This window comes from Gobio gobio, assembly GCF_949357685.1.
Source record: "Gobio gobio genome assembly, chromosome: 12".
NCBI lineage: Eukaryota > Metazoa > Chordata > Actinopteri > Cypriniformes > Gobionidae > Gobio > Gobio gobio.
The window spans coordinates 37,389,458-37,412,431 of record NC_137105.1 but is presented as its reverse complement, the minus strand read 5'-3'; the positions used below and the strand labels follow the sequence as shown (position 1 = coordinate 37,412,431).

At 39.7% G+C, this 22,974-nt stretch overlaps 1 long non-coding RNA gene across 1 annotated transcript in view; it reads left to right on the top strand.

The window, feature by feature from the left end:
- Positions 1–22,974, top strand: part of LOC307135048 — a 910,342-nt gene that overhangs the window by 75,326 nt on the left and 812,042 nt on the right. The gene's annotated exons all lie outside the window — the stretch shown is intronic.

Here is a 22,974-nt window from a genome sequence, read left to right as displayed (position 1 = left end):
CAAATGTGTGTAATACTTATAATTTACCAGCAGAGGTCACCACATCATTAAATTTTTATTTTCTTTTTGGTACCATCTTTACAAGGTGTACATTTTCAGAACCACAGCAAATAAGAATGACACTTAGGCCTATAGAGAAGACTATAACTAGGACATATTACTAGTGGTGGAACCTACAGGTGAAAAAAGTAACATAAATTTCACTTTGAACAGAGACAGACCATCCTCTAGGTTCTATATGCAGTTTTTTGAACCTGTTGTGTTTGTTGATCCATGCAAGTTTTGCCTTTGCTAGAGGTGGAGTTGCACCTTGGATTTTTTCACTGCATTTTTCTTGTTTCTCTTTATCCAGCTCGACATTTTCTGGACCGGTCACTTGCATGTTGCACGTCTTTCTCTCAATCTTTGTCCTTCTACTTCTTGCAGGTGTGGTTGGAGGATTTTTTTTGCAAAAGATGGCCACCTCATCAAGAAGTTTATAGCTCATCAGTTTGAGGGTGTTGAGGTGCCACCTGAATCAACAATGGCTTTGCCACTGGCTGCATCCGAAACCTGCAAAATGCTGCCTTCGGAGGACGCATTTTCAAGGCATCAAGGCACGTCCGAATCTAATGTTAGCTTCACTTCCTGTCTTCTGAGATACCTTCATCTGATCAATTTTTGAAGGCAGCATTTATGTATCCTTTGCTGCCTTTGATATCCCACAATAGTGTGCTTTCCATTCTGTGACAGCTGAGCTAGGGAAAAAAGATGGCGTCCGAAAGTTGCATTTGCTGGTCAGTTTGTGTCTAAATGTACGTTTTTTTTAACCAAACCAAAATCTGATGTAATTTCTAGCGAGAAATTACTAATGTAGTAATTAAATATTTGTTTAGTTCTCACCAAAGCTCTCTCGATTTTGCTGTACACTCTGATATCACTTGCTGATCATTTTAGCAGTATTTTCCTCATGTACTCAACTGCAGCAGACTCATGCTCAGCGTTCCCATTTAAAGTGTGGGGCGATAGCAGCGATTATGTCAAAGAATCATTCTTTGTAGCCTGCTCTTTTCAGAACTTTTCATACTTCTCTGAACTTCATGCCAGGGATGGTTCTCAAGTCAAGGACTCACTGACTCATTGAACCAAGAATCATCTTTTGAGAACAGCTTTGAATGGCAGTCGAGCCCGTAGGATACATGTCTTACATATTTTAACAATTGAATGGATACATTTACATGTGATAACAACAATTTCACTGAGAATCAACTCATCAGTTTTGATCAGCAAGCCATGTTCATAGTTAAGCCCCCAACATACTCACGTTCTTCGCTTACGGGTAAAAAGAAGTTCGAAATACGTGACCAGCGATATACTATTAGCGAACATCCCGATGCCATCCATGATACTAATTGACCTATCGGTAAGCCCCTCCCATCGAACGCCGATGAGCCAATGGCAGTTGAGTATCAGTTGCGCTGGGACCGGAACACGGACATCTTTAGGTGTCAGCGCCATAGAGAAACATTGGAAAATCCGAAGCTGTCATCGGTTTGATGGTGTTTATGCTACAAAAATGCTAAATGTCGTGCCTGAGTTACTGCAACAATGATTCCAGGGATCCTGAGAGGATTTTCTGTTTGTCATACTCTTAAGTTATTATTAAAGTTAGTAATTCCCTGCTAACGTACAAACCGACTAAGTTAACTATAACTTAAGGCCCGGGTATACTTCGGCACACCCCGTCCGCGCGCAGCCCAAATTTTGTGACCGCGCGGACGGTCCGCGTGCAACAGCGCATGCGCCAGCAGTACAGAAGAGTCCACTAGGTGGCAATACGCACAGTATTGAGCACAGTGTTCAGCCGTCGAAGAAGAGTGTGCAAAGACCGGTTTAAAAACAACACACTTGAAAAAAAGAGAGAATTTTTGATTCTTCAGTGTTTCTTCCAAACTATGTTGCAATGGTGGATGCACTACAATTCTTCTCCGATCATGCCCAGCGAATGTCCCGTTGATGACAGGACTCAGTGCTGCCCTCCGATGTCTGGTAGAGCATAGGCTGCGTTCACACTGCAGGCTGAAACGACCCAATTTTCCGATTTTTTTGCCCTTATGCGACCTGTATCTGATCTTTTCATGACAGTCTGAACGACACAGATCCGATCTTTTCAAATGCGACCCAGGCCACTTGGGTATGTGGTCCAAATCCGATACATATCCGATCTTTTGAAATGCGTCTTCAGTCTGAACTGCCAGGTCACATGTATCCGACCCGCACGTCGTTGATACGCGACAAACGTCATCATTGTACGTTGAATGCACAAGAAATAGTTGCTAACCGCCAATTAAAGAAGAAGTACGCACCTGTTGCTAGCCAATACACTCCAACTCGTTTCTGCATGGGCCGCCGCAGACGTGTCTCTTCCCGTGACAAAGTTAGTTGAAGGCGCTCACAAACATAATTGAAGGTGGATCTGGTCATTCTGAAGTTACTGACGAATTCGGTATCAGTAAAGCCACTCACATCAGTATCCCACCACTCCTGGCTGCGACTCCGCACACACATGTTTCTCTGTACCGACGTTGCTACCACTGCTCCACAAAACGCCATGGCCAAAAACCTTGCTCTCCTCCTCTTTTTTAATTTTCTTCTTAACATGAGAAGGTTGTAATGGTGCTGGCTCCGTTGCGAAAATAACTTTAATAAAGCTAAACAAACTCCAATGCTGACACCCATATTTGGCTACTTCCGTAAACAACAAGTGACGTCGTTGACCGTTGAGTACTCTTCTGCGCATGCGGGTCACTTCTGGGTCATTTCACGTTCACACAGGAGATCACAAAAGGTCGCATTTAATTGGAAATGTGAACGGACTTGCAAAAAAATCGCATTTTTTCAAAAAATCGGAATTGAGCATTAAGCCCTGAAGTGTGAACGCAGCCATAGACATTTTTTTACTGCGCATGTGTCGAACGCGATCATCCGCGCGCATCCGTTGTGTGTAGTATACTTTGAGCGTGACGCGTCCGGGCGCGGTAAAGGCCCGGGTATACTTCGGCCGTCTGCGTTCGTGCACCGCCCGCATGACGTAATTTTCGTCACTCGGAGGGCTCGCGGCCGGCCGCACACCCCGTCCGCGCGCAGCCCAAATTTTGTGACCGCGCGGACGGTCCGCGTGCAACAGCGCATGCGCCAGCAGTACAGAAGAGTCCACTAGGTGGCAATAAACACAGTATTGAGCACAGTGTTCAGCCGTCGAAGAAGTGTGCAAAGACCGGTTTAAAAACAACACGCTTGGAAAAAAAAGAGAGAATTTTTGATTCTTCAGTGTTTCTTCCAAACTATGTAGCAATGGTGGATGCACTACAGTTCTTCTCCGATCATGCCCAGCGAATGTCCCGTTGATGACAGGACTCAGTGCTGCCCTCCGATGTCTGGTGGAGCATAGACACTTTTTTACTGCGCATGTGTCGAACGCGATCCTCCGCGCGCATCCGTTGTGTAGTATACTTTGAAAGACGCGTCCGGGCGCGGTAAGTGAAGTATACCCGGGCCTTAAGTGAAGTATATCCGGGCCTTAACTGTTCTCATGCAACGGTGTAGGTCAGAAACACGAAGGTCTACATTTCAGTGCATTTCTCCATATTAAACTGCTGATTAAATGTGAATTTATGTAATCTTACCCTGCTGTACACGAACAGTGTGTATCCTGGATGTTATCATCTGCGATCGTAACAAGAGGCTTCTCCCGTTTGCATTGAGATCTGTAAACCATCGCTTCCAAATTAATCTCTCACCATATTTATTTTATTTCTGTGAGTTTAGATATGTTTAAAGGTCTGCATTATCAGTCTTATAAGGAGGACTCCTATTTTGACGGGTATTATAGTCTACGGGACGGATAGTGACAGTGAGAGCTCGCACGCAGTTTATCGTTGTTTTGCAGATACAAAGTTCACCAGTTATTAACTGCACCCCCGAAAAGGCATAAGGTCTGTGTATGTTTGTTTACTGTGAGTGTTTTTGTGTAATTTGCTGTGTATGTTAATGGTAGTGCCACGGAGAGAGAGAGTTTGTGAATGAGATGTTAAGGCGCACTTATGCTTTGTTTGTTCAGCTCTTAAGATGATTTTTTGAGTGAAAAATGATGTAATAAACTTCATAAACCATCAGTAAAGTTTGGCCATCATTCGGACGGGGTATACGTTACATTCTGTGTCCAAAAACATCTTGGGATAAGGTTTTCACACTGACAGCTGTACATTGTAAGATATAGCAACTCCGTTTGTTTGTCCGAGTTAGCAACAGTAACTAAGGGGGGCGGGGCTTACCGATAGGTCAATTGTGGCTTTTAGATGAATATGTAAATATGTTATCCAGCCTTTCCTCTTAAAGGTGAACTATGTAAGATTTTTGCAGTAAAAGATCCAAAAACCACTAGGCCAGTTTTGTTCAGATGAGTACTTACAATATCCCAAATGTTTCCAACTATTTGTAAATCGTGAGAAATTGCTATTTTAACTAAGGAACCGGGACGTGTGAGCTATGCGTTTGAGGGAGTCGCCTGTCGATTGCGTCATATCTGCGTTACCCTCGGTTACCGGTTTTATTTAGCAGAAATGCTTTACTCTCACTGCAGTGTGAACAAGTGTCATAGCAGCCGCCGAGCGAACGTCATAACTTCCTTTTCAACACACTCAGATGTATCTAATACGATAAACAGAGTTGTGTTACCTCATACTCATGACTGGAAAAGAGGAAGTGGCGCCGGCGACCGTGTCATAATAACAGTCCCGCTCTTCAATCGCTCCTGCGGCCTTGCTCAGCTCCACAACACTTGGTCCTGCTCTGCTTCATACTACAGTAACGTTAATATTCGCATCCATGAACATGATTTCTGCCCGACTCCTATCCCGATTCTTTTCCACCGGCAGTGAGGTGAAGACCACATGTCCCAAGATTCTGCGCTCAAACGTGGCGTCATCAAACTACGCCTTTGTTTTGAACAGGCGACCTCTAGTGGACGGAAAAATTACATAGTGTAGCTTTAATAACAAAATAAACACACAACAAAAATGACAGCAGCGAGAAAACAGCAGTTAAAGGGTAAGTTCACCCAAAAATCCTATAATTTACTCACCCTCAAGCCATGCAGGTGTACATGACTGTCTTCTTTCAGTCATAGTTATATTAAAAATATATATATATCCTGGCTCTTCCCAGTTTTCTAATGGGAGTGAATGGTACCAGCCCAAAAAAATGCATCCATCCATCATAAAAGTAAACTATACAGCTCCAGGGGCTTAATAAAAGGCCTTCTGAAGCGAAGCGATGTGTTTTTGTAAGAAAAATATCCATAATTATTACTATAATCACTGGTTTCCGTAGCCAGTTGAGTTCCGGCAGAAGAGTGGCCTCTGACCCGATGCATGGTGTATTAGAGATAGAGAAAAAACTAAATTGATGAATTAGAAGTCTAAATGAGAATTTTTAAAGAGAAATTACGGAGGAGCTTGAGTTTGTTGCCCAGTCTATTTGTTTGAACTCGCCTGTGTTTGGCTGAAAGAAGAAAGTGGATGAGGATGAGTAAATGATGGGATACATTTCATTTTGGGGTGAAATAACCCTTTAAGAAAGCATCTAATCATAGCGATGTGGATATGCTTGGACCAGCTCTTCAATTCGGCACACAAGTCAAGTCACGTCCAGTCACATTTATTTATATAGCATTTTGTATAATAGGATATACAATACAATTTACAGTTTTAAACGTGAAAAAAACAGTGTCAGTGTCATTTTCAATTAGAATTACTACTATAAAGTATTACTGTATTAGTATTAATTTCTAGTATAAAACATTTCTCCGTTATGTTCATGTTTTTACTTGCATCTGACCTCTACACTGAACAGAATAAATGAACCGGAGACAATTTCCATGTCAAAGAAGGCGGAGCCTCAGAGCAACACCTAACTATTATAATCGCCATGGATCAATGGTAGTTTGAAAGTGTTTACCAGTTGGAGCAAACCTTTCCTTGCTTTGGCAAGCTGTTTCGAACACTAGGAACAAACTCCAAACAAACGGCATTTTGACAACACACCAGTTCATTCTTCGAGCTTGAAGTATAGAGTCTTTATTGTGCCAATAGAAAATTGCACTTACTCTTTTGCACATGTATCAAGACACGTGCAATTTAAACAAACAAGAATTTTAAATCTGGTGTGAACAAGAAACTAATTGTTGATCTAAAAAAAAACCCAACAACTTACAGCCGTGGTAGTGTAGTATTGTTATTATGATGTTGATCTACATTGTTTCTAGAATATTGTGCAGAGTGATCAGATGCCTTTTAAATAATAGCAAAAAGCTTAATTGGAATAAAAAAAAAAACTTTATCACAAAAACTCAAATTTCACTGTTCTTTGGCCCTGGCACAACATGACCAGCTAACATCATTTCACTAATTATATCATCAGCACATGGGAAAGTGTGAACAAGTACTAGTCAAGTAAAATCACTCTATCATTCTATAAGAAAAGGAGGGAAGAGTTGCCAATAATCGATTGCTGGATTACTAAACAGAGGATTCTCATCATACATTGCGCAACTGCGTCTTCTCTCGCTCAAGTTCACTCTTTTCTTCTTCTTCTTCTTCTTCTTCTTCTTCTTCTTCTTCTTCTTCTTCTTCCTTAATTTTTATTGGCGGTTGGCAAACAACTTTCAGGTGCATTACCGCCACCCACTGATCTGGAGTATGGACTAAAGATCTATATAAACACCCAAATTATAAGGACAAAGAGAATAATTTTAAATTAGATTAAAAACAAACAAACAAAAACTGATAAATAAAATAATAACAAATAAACAAACCTATATAAATATAAATAAAATTATAACTCAAATTCTATTCATTAATCTTGTTGATCCTAAATACTCTAGAAGAAGTTTCCAACCATTATCACCTGCAGATGTTTTAAGAATATTACTGATATTTTCCTCTCCATTTTCTCTTAATGCATGCTTTAAAACTTCTCTCTCTGATTCATACTTCAGACAATGTAATAAAACATGATCTACTGTTTCTTGCTCACCACAATATTCACACTTCCCATCAATATGTTTTCCAATCACGTAGAGAGAACTGTTTAGCCCAGTATGCCCATTCCTTATTCTTGTAATAACCCTCTCCTCTTTTCTATTTCTTCCTCCATACCCTGTACTCCCAACTAAAGGATTATTTTTGAACAGATATCTTCCTTTACTTTCTTTGTTCCATTGATTTTGCCACATGTTTTTTATTTGTCCTTTAATCAGCACTTTAGCTTCTGACTTACTAATATTTACATTTATGTTTTTATCCCCATTCTTTAATGCACATTTTGCTACTTGATCTGCCTTTTCATTCCCATCAACCCCCACATGTGCAGGGACCCACACAAAACTAACATACAAGTGCATTTGTCGAATTCTAAATAATGATTGTAGTATTTCATACAATAAATCCTCTCTACTTCTGGAGTTGCAAAATGTTAAACTCATTAATACTGCACATGAATCTGATGCAATGACCACTCTCTCTGGCCTGACCTCCTCTACCCATTGCAATGCAATAACAATGGCAATCATTTCACATGCAAAGACAGATATATCATTTGTGAGTCTCTTTCCACATTCCACATTAAAATCAGGGATTATTACTGCTGCTGCTGTTCTACCTGTCGTAGGGTCTTTAGAACCATCTGTATAGATTTGTAAATACCCATAGTAATTTCTTCTGATGTATGCATTAAAAATGTTTTTGTAATTTCCCTCATTTACATCTCTCATCAATTCAAGGAGGCTTAGATCTATCTCTGGCTGTGGCAATAACCAAGGTGGTATAGCTGGCAGAACTACAGTTGGAGAGTAACTCCTATCTAGTATACCCATTTCACCTGCCTTCTTTCTAACAACCCAACCAAAGCTCTTTGTTTGCCTTTTTTCATGTTCCCAGCACGGCTCAATTGCACTTATTGCAGGATGGTTATTATGTCCTTGTACATTAACCCAGTATGTTGTCATGATTTGCTGTCTCCTTAACTCCAATGGCATTTCCCCCATTTCAACCTGTAATGCAGCCACAGATGTTGTTTTAAAAGCCCCACTACATATCCTTAATGCTTGAGCTTGAATTACATCCAATTTTTTCAACAAGGTTTTAGTTGCTGACCCATACACCACACATCCATAATCCAGAACAGATCTTATTAAACCTATATATATAGTTTTCAAAGCAGATCTATTGGCTCCCCACTCTGTTCCCACTAAACATCTCATCACATTCAATACCTTTTTACACTTATTTACAATACTGTTAATATGTACATTCCATGTGAGCCTAGCATCAAACCACACACCTAAACATTTGAATGATTCTATCCTTTCCAGCTTCTTGCCATATAAATACATTTGGACCTCTACTCCAATTTTCTTCCTTGTAAAGAAAAGTGTTTTTGTTTTTTCCACCGAAAATTTAAATCCCCATTCCCAGGACCATTGCTCCACTCTTTTAATTGTTTCCTGCATCTGTTTCACAACATATTCAACATTCCTACCTCTTTTCCACAGTGCCCCATCATCTGCAAACAGAGATCTCCCTATACCTTGCCCAATATTATTATACACATCATCTATCATTATTGAAAACAATAATGGACTTATAACACTTCCTTGTGGCGTTCCATTATCCACCAAAAAGCTTGCTGACAAGGTTTTTCCCACTCTCACCTCTATTGAGCGTTCATATAAAAATTCCTTCACCCATCTAAAAATGTTTCCTGATATTCCTAATCTTTTCATTTTAATCAATAATCCCTCTTTCCATAATAAATCATACGCTTTTTCCACATCAAAAAACACTGCTACCACCTCTTTATTCACTTGTGCCTTCCTCACCTCTGATTCTAGACATACTATCGGATCCATTGTTCCCCTACTTTTTCTAAATCCACTTTGAAATATTGATCTTATATTCCTTGCTTCCAAATAATATGTTAATCTGTCTGTGATCATACGTTCCATTATTTTACACATATGAGAAGTCAATGCTATTGGTCTATAGTTAGATGGATTCGTTGGATCTTTCCCTGGTTTCCTGATGGGTATTATAACTGCTTGTTTCCAACATCCTGGTAATACCCCTTCCTTCCAAATCGTATTATATAAATGTAAAATGACCTCTAACCCTACATCTGACAAATGTTTCAACATGATATAGCAGATCTGATCTTTTCCTGGAGCAGTTAATCCTGATTTAAAGATAGACCGTTTCAATTCCTCTAAAGTAAAATGAGAATTAATAGCATTATCCCTCTCTTCTTCTCTTTCCAGCAATTCTTTATTATCTTTACTAGTTTTTTCCCTTCCTATTATCCCCTCTTCTGACATATTACTAGAACTATGCACCTCAACCAATGCTTTAACTAACATATCTGCTTTCTCTATATCTTTACTAGCCACCACCCCCCCATTTTCCAATACTGGGTACCCCCACTCCCGTCTTACTCCACTCATTTTCTTTATCATTGTCCAGACTTTCTCAATTGGTGTGCTTCTCCCTATTGAATCACAAAATGTTCTCCAATACTTCCTTTTATTTTCTTTAATAGTCTTTCTAACCACTGCTTGCATTCTTTTGTATTCTATAAAATGTTGGAAATTATGGGTATTTTTTAATACCTTAAAAGCCTTATTGCGTTTCCTTATTACTTTACTACACTCATCGTTCCACCACGGAACTAACTTCCGCCTTTTCATAACATCTTTTCTTAAAATTGTCTGATTAGCAGCCCCAATTATTGCCTCCCTCACATTTTCATTAAATATTTCTATATCCTGCTTTTTATTTATATTTTTAAAACTTGTTTCACTTATTTCTTTAAAATTATCCCACTCTGCTTTACCAAATATCCACCTTTCTGATGCCTCTTCTAATACCACCTTACTTTTATTACCTACTCTACATAAAATGGGGTAATGATCACTTCCTACAGTTGATTGTTTTATAACCTCCCACACACAAATACCTGCCAAGGACTGTGACACTAATGTCAAGTCTAAACATGACTCACTCCCTGTACTACAATTAACCCTTGTAAAACTCCCATCATTTAAACACACCAGTCCTAATGTATCCATCAAATCCTCCACTATCAAACCATTCCTATCCGTCCTTTCCCCTCCCCAAAGAGTACTGTGAGCATTAAAATCACCGCACCAAATTATTCTTTTACTATCTAGTCCCTTTATATGCTCCAATTTTTCCAATTCCAACCTCTGACATGGATTATAGAAGTTCACAATAACCAACCTACCATCCCCTACCCACACTTCAACAACTACATACTCCAACTCTTTCCCTTTTTCTATGACTCTATATGAAACCCCTTGCTTGATAAAAGTAGCACATCCACCCCCATTACCTCCTTCTCTATCCCTTCTTATAGACACATATCCCTGTATCACAAAATCTAAATTAGGTTTAAGCCATGTCTCTTCAACACATATTATGTCAGGTTTGTATTCTAACGCCTCAAGAAATCCTTTAAATTCTTGCCCATTCGACAGTAGACTCCTTGCATTCCACTGAAGAACTAACATTAAAATTAACAATAAAATTAATCTTGTGACCATGATTCCTTGCTTAACTGTTCCTGTTTTTTAAGCTCTTCTTGAACCCCTATCCCAGTCAAATCTTGAATATTTAAATATCTTGCTGCACTTTTTACTATTATTTCAATCTTCTCAGATCTCCCCTTTGCTTGGAACGTACAGTTAATTACTTCAGCCATGAAATACACAAAATCTTCCTTTTTAACTCGTAACATATCACCATCTTCCCTCTGACTTTTTGTTACAAGCTGCTCACTTGAATGTTCTTTTTCTATTTCTTTTACTTTCTTCTCCACTCTACTCTCCCTCTGAACCAACTTAACTGCTTCTACATATGATATGTCCTTGTTAGCTCTCAGCTGTTGTACTTCTACTGCCTTCTTCCTCACTTCACATCCACCATAGGCCACACTATGTGCACCTCCACAATTAGCACATTTAATCTCTGCCCCATCCTCACATTTCCCATACTCATGTTCCCCTCCACACCTTCCACACTTCTGTTTTCCTTTACATCCAGCCGCAATATGTCCATATTTTTGGCATTTATAACATCTCAAAGGAGGAGGAACATATGCTCTTACATTGTAACTTAAAAAGCCCACTCTCACTTTTTCTGGCAACACTCTTTCTTGGAACACCAGCAGCACTGACAAGCTATCAACCCTTTCTCCTCCCTTTCTCGCTTGAAGTCTTTTAATGTTAATAACTTTCCCACCTTTTATGCTTAGCTTCAAATCCTCCAACTTTTCTTCAACTGGAATACCATAAATAACACCTTTCGTAAAGGGTCCATCACCTGTCTTCTTGGCTTCCTCCACCGATTTACCGCACACTTTAGCCATCTTCATCGCCTTTTCTCTCTGTTTCTCATCTTTACATTTTATTAACAGCCCACCATCTCCCAACACTTTCGCCATTGAAATTTCACCAATTTTCTCCTTTAAACCCCGTGTCAATGCCACCGGACTAACTTTCCTTATATCATGTCCTTCCTTAAACCTCAGAATTATTTTAAACCCCTTCTCTTCAACTTGCCTTCTCCTCACCACCCTACCTTCCTCTCCCCCATCTGAACTACTCCCTCCTATACTACTATTATTCCTAACTCGTTTATTTCTCCGTACTTCTGTCCAGTCATTTAAATCCATATCCTCATGCCCACCCTCACCATCACTACTACCTGCCATCCTTAGTCCAGTCACAGATCAGTTTATGCCCCACCACCGTTTAGATCCGATCCACGCTTCTCACAACACTCGATTCCAGGGAAGATTGTAGCATGAACCTCGATGTTAAGTTCACTCTCGTTCTGCTTGCTTGAGCGCAAACTTTTTGCAGGGGGCGGGACTAACCTTTCACCTCACAAATGAGAAATGGTTTCAGGAGTATTTCTAATTTTAATTTATAGGAGCAATATTTCTGCATATTTCTTCTTTCTTTTATACATATTATAACAATAATAGTTAAATAAAATTGCCAATAAATGCTAATGACCTAGGTTAATGATCTGGGTTACACACTTGTGCGCATTCCACAGATTCACTGTGTTTTCTCTTTCTGGGGGTTCTGACATTCCACTGTGTCGATTGAACAGTTTGTTTAATCACACATAATACTCTTGCACCATTTCATCTTCATCTTGCTTGCAGGTGCCTACCTTTAACTTACGCAGTATCTTTGCAGGTAATGCCTCCCTGATGCGTGTACACAGGACTTCGATGTGTTGTCTGTACACTGCATTTTCAGCATGCGTCCAGTTGACATTGCTTCTCCTCGAATCTGTTGTTGGAAAGTGGGCTTTGATCTTGTGCCACTCTGCTGGCCCCAACTGGAGCATCCACAATCGTTTTAGTTCATATACCGTGGGACTGAAATCTTGGCAGAACAATTGAAACCCTTTTGAGTCAGAGAGATTAGTCATTGCATTCTGATATATCTGAAATGTATCTTCTTGTCTGTCCTTCAACCTTCTTTTGCTTTTCAATTTTTCTTCATGTTTTTCCATACTTTCTTTAACCTTATTTAACAGTCACAATTGTTGTACACTTTGCTGGAAAACCATATATATATATTTTTTTAAATCTATTATTCCAGCCATTTCCATATTTCCTTTTAATTTCTCTGTAAATGGGACTATCCAAGTCCTCTGCAGTAGGAAAATTGTGTTTGCCATTTCCAGATCCCATACTTTGTACCTAATGTAGCAGGGTAAGCAAGTTTCCTCCCCTGTATTTAGTGTGACAGCCTATCAACATTCGAGGCCTGTCTATTTAAGACCGTGCATCTGCTACCTGAGGGTGCGTCATTGTAAGCTCCGCCCCATGGCGAGGGCGCACCACCATTCAGTGTGGAATTGTTTGGTCTGCACTGTAGCTCTGCGGTGATGTGCAGGCAGAGCCGGATTAAATAAATGGACTACACTAGGCAGGCTGCATTTTTTGGGCCCCCCTCCAACGATGTTATTTATGAATTGAAATCTGAAACTTACCAAAGTTACTAATAAAAGTGAATTCACATTTTACATAGCCTAGTCTTTGGTTACAAATTGTTGTATATTAAACAGTCCATCAGACTATTTTTTGATATTCATTATTTATACGTCATTACATGGCTCTATTAAATGCTATTAAATTATCCTCATCCACTGGGAGTGTCATTGTTAAGGCAGTAGTACCAGTAAATAACCAATAGGTATCAGTAAACTATGTAAACAGAGCAAATAAGTTTATCTTATTTGCTCTGTTTACATTTAATCAACACATTTAATTAAGATTTTCTGCAAAATGCAATAGCTTACATTATTTATAAATGTTGTAATTAAAAACAAGAAGGCAAACATGACCCCTTCACATTCATCAAGACCATTTAGAAACTGTCTAACAATAAATAATAATAAATATAAGGATGGAGGATTTAAACTATGGAAAACTAAAGGTATTCAGACTATTAAAGACTTGTATATGGATGGTATACTTCTTACATTTCAAGAATTGTGATAAACACCAGATTCCCTCAAAACATTTAAAAAAAAAAATATTCACAGCTTAAAAGTTTTATGTCTTCCAGGTCTACAGATATTATGTACATTCCCAAACTGTTATTAATTAAGGAAATAATTGAAAAAAGAGGTGAAAAGGGCCAGTTGTCAAAATATTATAATTTAATAATGTCTAACTATAAAGAGTCTGCTGTAGACAAATTAAACGCATGGAGGAAAGCCATTCAAGAATAAATAGTGGAATTTGAATGGACTGAAGCATGTTTAAAAGCGCAAAAACAAATCATAAACACGCGGCTTAAATTATTACAGTATAAATGGTTGACAAGGGTTTATATAACACCTGAAAAACTCAATCATATGTCTAGCAATATTCCTGATATATGTACAAAATGCCAAAATTATAAAGGAACTCTAATTCACTGTCTATGGGAATGTTCTGATATACAGAAGTTCTGGAAGGATGTCATAAACTGTTTGTCAGAACGGTTTAATCTTAAAATACCACATTGTGCCAAACTTTGTGTACTGGGAATATATCCTACAGGTTTCTCACAAACAAAGAAACACACTAGACTATTGGACTTTGGATTGTTACATGCCAGAAGAGCCATTGCTGAACTGGAAGAGCGTGGAAGCACCTTCTATAAAACAATGGATAAAAGAACTTTCAGAGTGCATTGGACTGGAAAGGCTGACTTATGCTGCCTTCACGTGCTATCGGAATTATCGTAAATACGAGTTTCCTAGGTAAAAATTGCACATGAACGCCCTCTGATGTCGTGTTTACCACTGGGAAGTTCGGAAATAATTTTGATACCCCAATTCCCGAGATGGGCGTGTCGTAAGCGTTAAACATGGTGGCGGGAGCTGGACTGCTGTGGCAGGTGTGGTTTTATTGTTGTTTTTTTTCCAAAACAGCTTGGTCGTCTTGTCTTGACATTAACGTAGTACATATTTACATGTAAGAGTAATCATATGAAGTGTATTGTATGTTTGGTACACAGCGAAAATAGCCTTCATTTGACTGAAATTACAGAATCAGCAGAAAGCGGACTATCTGGAATGTTTATATGGTTGTCGGTGCATGGGAGACTACAAATGATGGTGGTTTTAATAAGATTTTCCCAATGAATAGGCAAGAATAACCTGGTGTCCACCATGATTCCTGTTCACTCCGACAACAAAGCACTTGAATGCAACAAGCTCGTAATCACGACTTCTAAAGTGGGAATTAGGAAATTTCCGATAGCACGTGAAGGCATCATTATATCTCCAAGAGTAAAATAAAAGACTTTGTACAATTATGGGAGCCATACATGATTATTATATCATATGTAAAGTAGGGCCATGCCATTATTCTTTTATTGATTTATTTCTTTTTTTACATTTGTTTTTATCTTTTATTATCATTTTGAATTAGATTTTCTTGTAACGTATGCTGCCTTCACGTGCTCTCGGAATTATCGTAAATACGAGTTTCCTAGGTAAACATTGCACATGAACGCCCTCACATTTTGAATCTTGAATGCAATGCGCTCGTAATCACGACTTCAGAAGTCGGAATCATCAAATTTCCGATAGCACGTGAAGGCAGCATTAATGCTGCGTTCCGCGCGAAACGCGCCTTCTGCGCCGCGGGACCTCCAGACGCGCGTAAACGTGCCTTTCCATTGACTTAACATTGAAATCACTCGCGCCAGACGCTCTATTCGCGTTTGGTGTGAACGCAGCATAAAACTTGACACGGAAATGTTGTTTTACTTATTTTCCGCCGCATCTTCCACCGCGTCTTCGGGCCGTGTCTCCGGGCATGGCTCGGCCTTTGGCTCTGCTGACTCGAGCAGGTTCACAGCTGTCGGACGGCTGCCCGACAGACACTTCTATAAAGCCGCACCCGAAAGCATCTTGAATGTTAGCCTACTCAAAACACCTGCCTGCTAGCTTTGTTGTCCCGCTCTGACCTGATTATAATAAATACAGTCATGGGCTGGCGTTAATGTGACGTAATGTAACAGTCTATGGTTAAGATAAACATCGTCACTATTTTTAGTTAATTAATAAATATTGAAATAAATTGTAGATAGGACATTTGTACATTTTAATTTTATTTTTTTATTTTTTTTTGTCCCTCTGTCTGGGCCCCATCCCGCCAATCGGGCCCTAGGCACGTGCCTAGTTTGCCTTTGCGTTAATCCGGCTCTGTGTGCAGGCTGTTGTTATTTGCAGGTAAGATAAATCCGATTGTTTATCAGTGTTAGTATGGTGATTGTGGTAACTCTCGTTTAACCCATTCTAGTACTTTGTACTGTAAATGCGTCTGAGCAGCGGCGACTCGTGCTGTGAGTAAGTGTACAGCTATGCGTTTCCGGTGCGATCACTCGGTACGTACAAGTTATCCCTTTTTAAACTAATATTTTAATCAAGTGAGCTAATCAACTGTTGTTTTAGCAGGAGAATCAGTTCCTTCACGGACGCTCCGCTTAAATGAGGATGGGGCGATTGTCTCCTGCATGAAGCGCGTTTGGGACAGCGCTGCTGTTTTGTTGCTACCACAAGTTATGCTGTTACCACAGCTTCATTGTCTACTGTCAAGTTTCTATTATTATAGTAACTATTGTTGTGAGTATTGCCTCGCGCCTCCTTTGGAAGTTTGAGTGGCTTTGTTGGCCGATCCGGTTTCACCGACCGCCACCGGTTTGACTCTAGTGGCTATACATTAGCTGTGTGTATTCAAATTGAGATGTTTATTTATTGTGTTTTGTTTGTTTATCATTTTACTCTGGCGTTGTAACCAGATGCCTGAGTGAATGTAAGTGTGTTGAATTTGTCTTTAATTTAATTTGTGACAATTTTTTTTTTTATTGTTATTTTTTTTGGGTTCTTGTTGATTGTTTTCTTCTGTTGTTTTCTTCTGTTTTGTTACAGGAGCGGGGGGTTCTGGAGAGTGAGGTTCAGCTGCCATAGTGTGGTGTTTACACCGAGTGCTGTGTTTTCTTGTATCAAATCTTCACGTGTGGCATGGGCGTGTGTATTGTATCATGGGGAACCGTCTAATCGGACAGCTGGCCACCCTCCAGATACCTCCGCTGCTGGTCATTTGTTTGTCTTTGTGTGGTGTGCCGGAGACAGATTGGTGCACGTTACTGCATAGCTAATTTTGCTCAAGTTTATTTATTCAACATTGATACAATAAAGTTGTTACTCCTTTTTTTCTACGACCTACGTCTCTTCACCCATTCTTTATAAAAAGATGACGAACCTGTGCGCCCATAGGGCGTGATTTCCCCGTTTTTCCGGGGTGGCGTAGCCGACCTATGTAGGTGCCAATCATTAATATTAGATAAAGAGTGTGTGAGATTGGTCCTCCTTCTCGTTTCTCCTCCCATATCATCTTAGACTTTCCCCTCGGGTTGCCACACTAAGTTCTTTAGACGCGTCTTTATACCTTACACAGTGGTCGTTACCTCTGTGTCCTGCCAGCACGAACTTGTGTAGCCTGTGTACGAACGATTCTTACGAACTTCTAAGAAATGTTTTACGAACCCTCGTAAAAAGGTATATTTCAGGTATATGTCAGTCTCTATTCACTATTATAAATTTCAAAATCAGGCTCACCGTTCTCCTTTTTCTTTGTTCTTTTGAGATCCCGGTGGTGACAGTCTGGGCCCCCAGCTGTCAGTCCTCTCATCCCTTAATTTCTGGGGTAGAGGCTAACCTTTTTAGTTAGGATGGCCAATCACCAACGTTGCAGGTCCAGACGAATCACTCACGGGATCCCCATCCTCGTCGCCAAATTGTCGTGGAAAAAAGAAACTTTAATAATTATCACGGTGAAGCTGGAATTTAAAAACACAAGCTTTTCACAAGCAAGTGTCTTTAAAAGCTTTTATTCTTGCCAAGAAGGTCAATTCGGATATACAGATTGCGTCTGCAGTCAGGAAAGACAAAGTGGAAGCCTCACTGTCGTTCTTTTATACTCTCATTTTAAGTGGGTGGGGACTTCTAATGAATAACACAAAAACACAATAACAAACTCCTTAGTTGGTGTTATCTGCAGCTGTCCCACCTTGAAGTTTCCGAGAACTTGTTCAAGACTACCGAACACACTAGTTCTGCAGGAAAGACTCGGGAGAATTATATCGACAATAGTGCATTTAATAATAGCTCAGCAAGCTAATAATATACAAAGTCAATTTGGCGTAGGCCCCGTCCGTAGGCATAATCCGAGGGTATCGGATCTGCAATTCCTGCCTGAAGACAAGGGCAGGGGCGCAGCCGACCCCCCGGGAGGTATGGACAGGACCATCCTGGTGGTGGTGGGGAGGATGGGGGTAATCGTCGCTTCAGATCTGCGTAATCGTCGCTTCAGATCTGCGTAATCGTCACTTCAGTATCTGCGAACTCAAACATGTGTAAGTACCGGGCTTTTATACGGTGAGCATGAGAATATAATTGGGTTAGAATGAAGGCAATAAGTGACGTAGTAATTGAGTCTCCCCAGCAGAACTTATGCTAGAGCTTTCATTTCTATTGAGAAAAGTATCAAAGCTTTATCAAACAAATTTGTGTTTACTACAGAAAACTAGAATTCTGAAAGCTAGAATTCCCCTTATACTTAAAGGGTTAGTTCACCCAAAAATTAAAATTCTGTCATTAATTACTCACCCTCATGTCGTTGGACACCCGTAAGACCTCCGTTCATATTCGGAACACAAATGAAGATATTTTTGTTGAAAGCTGATGGCTGAGAAAGGCTTCAGACAGGCCTCCATTGGCATTCAGTACATTGACACTTCCAATATCCATGAAAGGCACTTAAAACGTCGTTACAAAGTCTATCTCACCACAGTGGCTCTACAATAATTTTACGATGCGACGACAATAGTTTTTGTGCGCAAAAAAAAATCAAAATAACACCTTTATCCAACTTGTTCTCGTGTATGCCTCCACGACGCATGCGCGAGAATATGACGCAGATCCGGCGTTCGGACACATGACCCAGAAGCGATTTGTTTACGAGCAGAGGAAGACGCGCGTGTCTAAGCTGTTGGATTCTACATTGATCGTGCTTTAGGTCTCGACGTAGTGCTCAAAATGGGGCTTAAGTGTGTATTTCATGGATTCCCGAACGCCGGCGCTACGTCATATTCTCGCGCATGCGTCGTGGAGGCACACACGGAAGTCAAGAAAAAGTTAAAGGAAAAAAAAGATAAAGGTGTTATTTTTATTTTTTTTTGCGCACAAAAAGTATTGTCGTCGTACCGTAAAATTATTGTAGAGCCACTGTGGTGAGATAGACTTTGTAACGACGTTTTAAGTGCCTTTCATGGATCTTGGAAGTGTCAATGTACTGAATGCCAATGGAGGCCTATCTGAAGCCTTTCTCAGCCATCAGCTTTCAACTAAAATATCTTCATTTGTGTTCCGAATATGAACGGAGGTCTTACAGGTGTCCAACGACATGAGGGTGAGTAATTAATGACAGAATTTTCATTTTTGGGTGAACTAACCCTTTAACAAAAAAATCTTGTATAAGTTTAATATAATTAAAAACGCCTTAAATGGTTTGATATTTGCTATGTTCAAAATTTCCCTTATAAGTCCTAGAGCGCAGCAGTGCGTTGGGTAGTTATAGATGTTGGTCACTCCACACAAACACCCCTGCATAGATGTAAAGAGGTGGAGATTCATGGCCGTCACTCTGGTTGAATTAGTTAAATAATGTTAACAAATATTAAATGTTGGATCGCACTTCTACAAAGTACTGTTTTTTTGTAGACCTAGGTGCATGGAAATATTTTGTGCTTAGAATATTGTATGCAAGTCATATTTGGGTTTTAGCATTTCATTTCAAGCAATACATTTTATGTATGTACGAAGGTCACATTAAAATGTTTGGAAACGTGTTTACCAAGCTCTTTTATTAAAACTATCACAAAATAACGGACATGTGTGTACAGAACTTTGTTAAACACCTGTTGTTTTTAAAAAGTGCTATATAAATCAACTTTGACTTGACAAAATGATAGTACTTCTTCCAAACTCAGGCTTCTCCAACGATTGTTTTATTTAAAATTATATAATAAAAAACGAATTAAATGCTGCTACTTTACATATGTGATAATTGTCAAAAGATAAGGACACTATTCCCTGTTTACACAACAACAACAACAAAAAAGATGATTATTTTGTCTTGTTAATGACACAGTAGAGCTGCACGATTCTGGATTAATTGAGAATCACAATTCTTTTTGTTCCTAATACAGATCACGATTCTGAACAGAAAACTAAACAAAATAATGTTCTTTACTAGCAGTGATGGGAATAACGGCGTTACAGATAAACGGCGTTACTAACGGAATTATTTTTTTCAGTAACGAGTAATCAAACGAATTACTGTTTCTCCCGTTACAACGCCGTTAGCGTTACTGAGGAAAAAAATGCGGCGTTAGTCGCGTTACTATAATTTAGCTCACTGAAGCGCTTTTCATCCAAACAGGCTCTCTGTCAGTCGAACCTGCAACGTGTGTGCGTGTGCGCGTGCACCAGCCATGCGTGTTGGGGGTGGGTGCGGTGGTACACATAACTGATGATGATTGGTGGGGGGAGACAAGGTTGAAGTTGATAGGTTGAGTTCACACCTATTTTTTTCACGGTCTATGGTTCACACACACACACACACACACACACCTATGACGCACACGCATATGCACATTCAGCGATGGTCCAACGACTTCAAAGGTAGCTTTCGCAAACTGGAAGTATAAGCGCTACTTTTCCCTCGTGGTCGGGGTGAAAGGTAAGAATATTTGTGTAACGTGCAACTTATGCCCAGGAAGAAAGAGTCTCTCCATGTCGGTGGCAAGTGATTCTGAAGCGCCTCACATCATCATATGCCACAAAATTAGTGGCTAAAAACCCAGGTGATAACGTGAGCTCCACTACCAGAGGAAAGTATAGTACTGATAATATTTACACAATATTAGGCCTACTGATAATATTTACAATAATGCATTGAATTTGATAGGTGTCTCTCACATTGTCCCACAGCAACATTACAATAGTGTACATTAATGTACAATGTTTTATAATAATAATTTATTCTATTTAGTGTCCAATTCATTCATTTAACATATCTAATATTGGGGGCATCCAAGTTATTTGACATATTTGAACATTTGAAACAAAAAAAAAGTAGCGCAGTAATTACTTTCCCTGGTAATTAGTTACTTTTATAATGATGTAACTCAGTTACTAACTCAGTTACTATTTGTAAGAAGTAACTAGTAACTATAACTAATTACTTTTTTAAAGTAACGTGCCCAACACTGTTTACTAGAGATTCTGACAAAATGTTAATTGCAAGCTGCAACCTTCCGTTCTCTCTCTTGAATCCAACACAGAAGTGACTTAAACTGCAATTCCAAAAGGGAGTCAATCCCATAGACCCTCCATGTTAAAATTACAGCAGAACAAAATATGTTAACAGCCTGGTACAATAAGTGGTTTTAGTCTATAAAGGTAATTTTGCTCTTCATGACAACTGTGAGGGTGTGATTTAAAAAAAAATTAATCCATTTAAATTATATTAAAGGATTAGTTCGCTTTCAAATGAAAATTTCCTGATAATTTACTCACCCCCATCAAGATGTTCGTGTCTTTCTTTCTTCAGTTGAAAAGAAATTACGTTTTTGAGGAAACATTCCAGGATTTTTCTTCACATAATGTACTTCAATTGCAACCAACGGGTTGAAGGTCCAAATCAATGCAGTTTTAAAGTGCTTTGAAGGGCTTCAGAGACTCTGTGCGATCCCAGCTGAGGAATAGGGCCTTATCTAGCGAAACCATCCGTCATTTTTAAGAAAAAATAAACATTTATATACTTTTTAACCTAAATTGCTCATCTTGCGCTGCTCTGCGACACACCACGGATTGTGCCATCATGTCGGAAAGGTCGGCGTAGGCAGAAGTACCGCCCCAAGCGACCATGCAAAGTCTACAAACGCCCTTAAAAAAACCCTCCATCTCCTACTTTTTTTACTAAAGAATGTTTGTATTAGTCTTCGTACAAGTGCTTTGTAAATAGGGGGGCGGTACTTCTGCCTACGTCTAGCGTGACCTTTCCAACGTGATTGCGCAATCCGTGGTGTTGCAGAGCAGTGCAAAATTAGCAATTTAGGTTAAAAAGTATACTTATTTTTTTTTAGAAAATGACCAATGGTTTTCCTATAAGACCCTATTCCTTGTCTGGGATTGTGCAGTGCCCTTTGAAACTGCATTGATTTGGACCTTCAACATTTTGGTTGCCATTGAAGTCCATTATATGGAGAAAAATCCTGAAATGTTATCCTCAAAAAACTTAATTTCTTTTCCACTGAAGAAAGAAAGACATGAACATCTTGGATGGCATGGGGGTGAGTAAATTATAAGGACATTTTCATTATTTTTAAGTAAACTAATCCTTTAAAGCTACACTATGTAACTTTTCCGTCCACTAGAGGTCGCCTGTTCAAAACAAAGGCGTAGTTTGATGACGCCACGTTTGAGCGCAGAATCTTGGGACATGTGGTCTTCACCTCACAGCCGGTGGAAAACAGTCAGGATAGGACTCGGGCAGAAATCATGTTCATGTATGCGATTATTAACATTACTGTAGTGAAGCAGAGCAGGACCGAGTGTTGTGGAGCTGAGCAAGCCCACAGGAGCGATTGAAGAGCAGGACTGTTATTATGGCATAATCGCCGGCGGGACTTTTATTATGACACGGTTGCCGGCGCCACTTCCTCTTTTCCAATCATGAGTATGAGGTAAATTAACTCTGTTTATCGTATTAGATATATCTGAGTGTGTTGAAAAGGAAGTTATGACGTTCGCTCGGCGGCTGCTATGACACTTGTTCACACTGCAGTGAGAGTAAAGTGTTTCACTGAATAAAACCGGAAACCGAGGGTGACGCAGATATGACGCAATCGACAGGCGACTCCCTCAAACGCATAGCTCACACGTCCCGGTTCCTTGGTTAAAATAGCAATTTCTCATGATTTACAAATGGTTAGAAACATTTGGGATATTCTAAGTACTCAACTGAACAAAATATATAACACTGGCCTAGTGGTTTCTGGATATTTTACTGCAAAAATCCTACATAGTTCACCTTTAAGCATTAAAGTTCTGCATAATTAAGGGCGTGGTCACTTGAGTGACAGGTGGATTGCAACTGCTGTCACTAGACTAGCTGTTTGTCTGCTCCACCCATGTCGTGCGTCTTTTCAGTTATCCGGGAGTGACGTGCGGTGACTTGCTGCCAAGTTGATGACGTCCGGCTCCGCCCACTTTG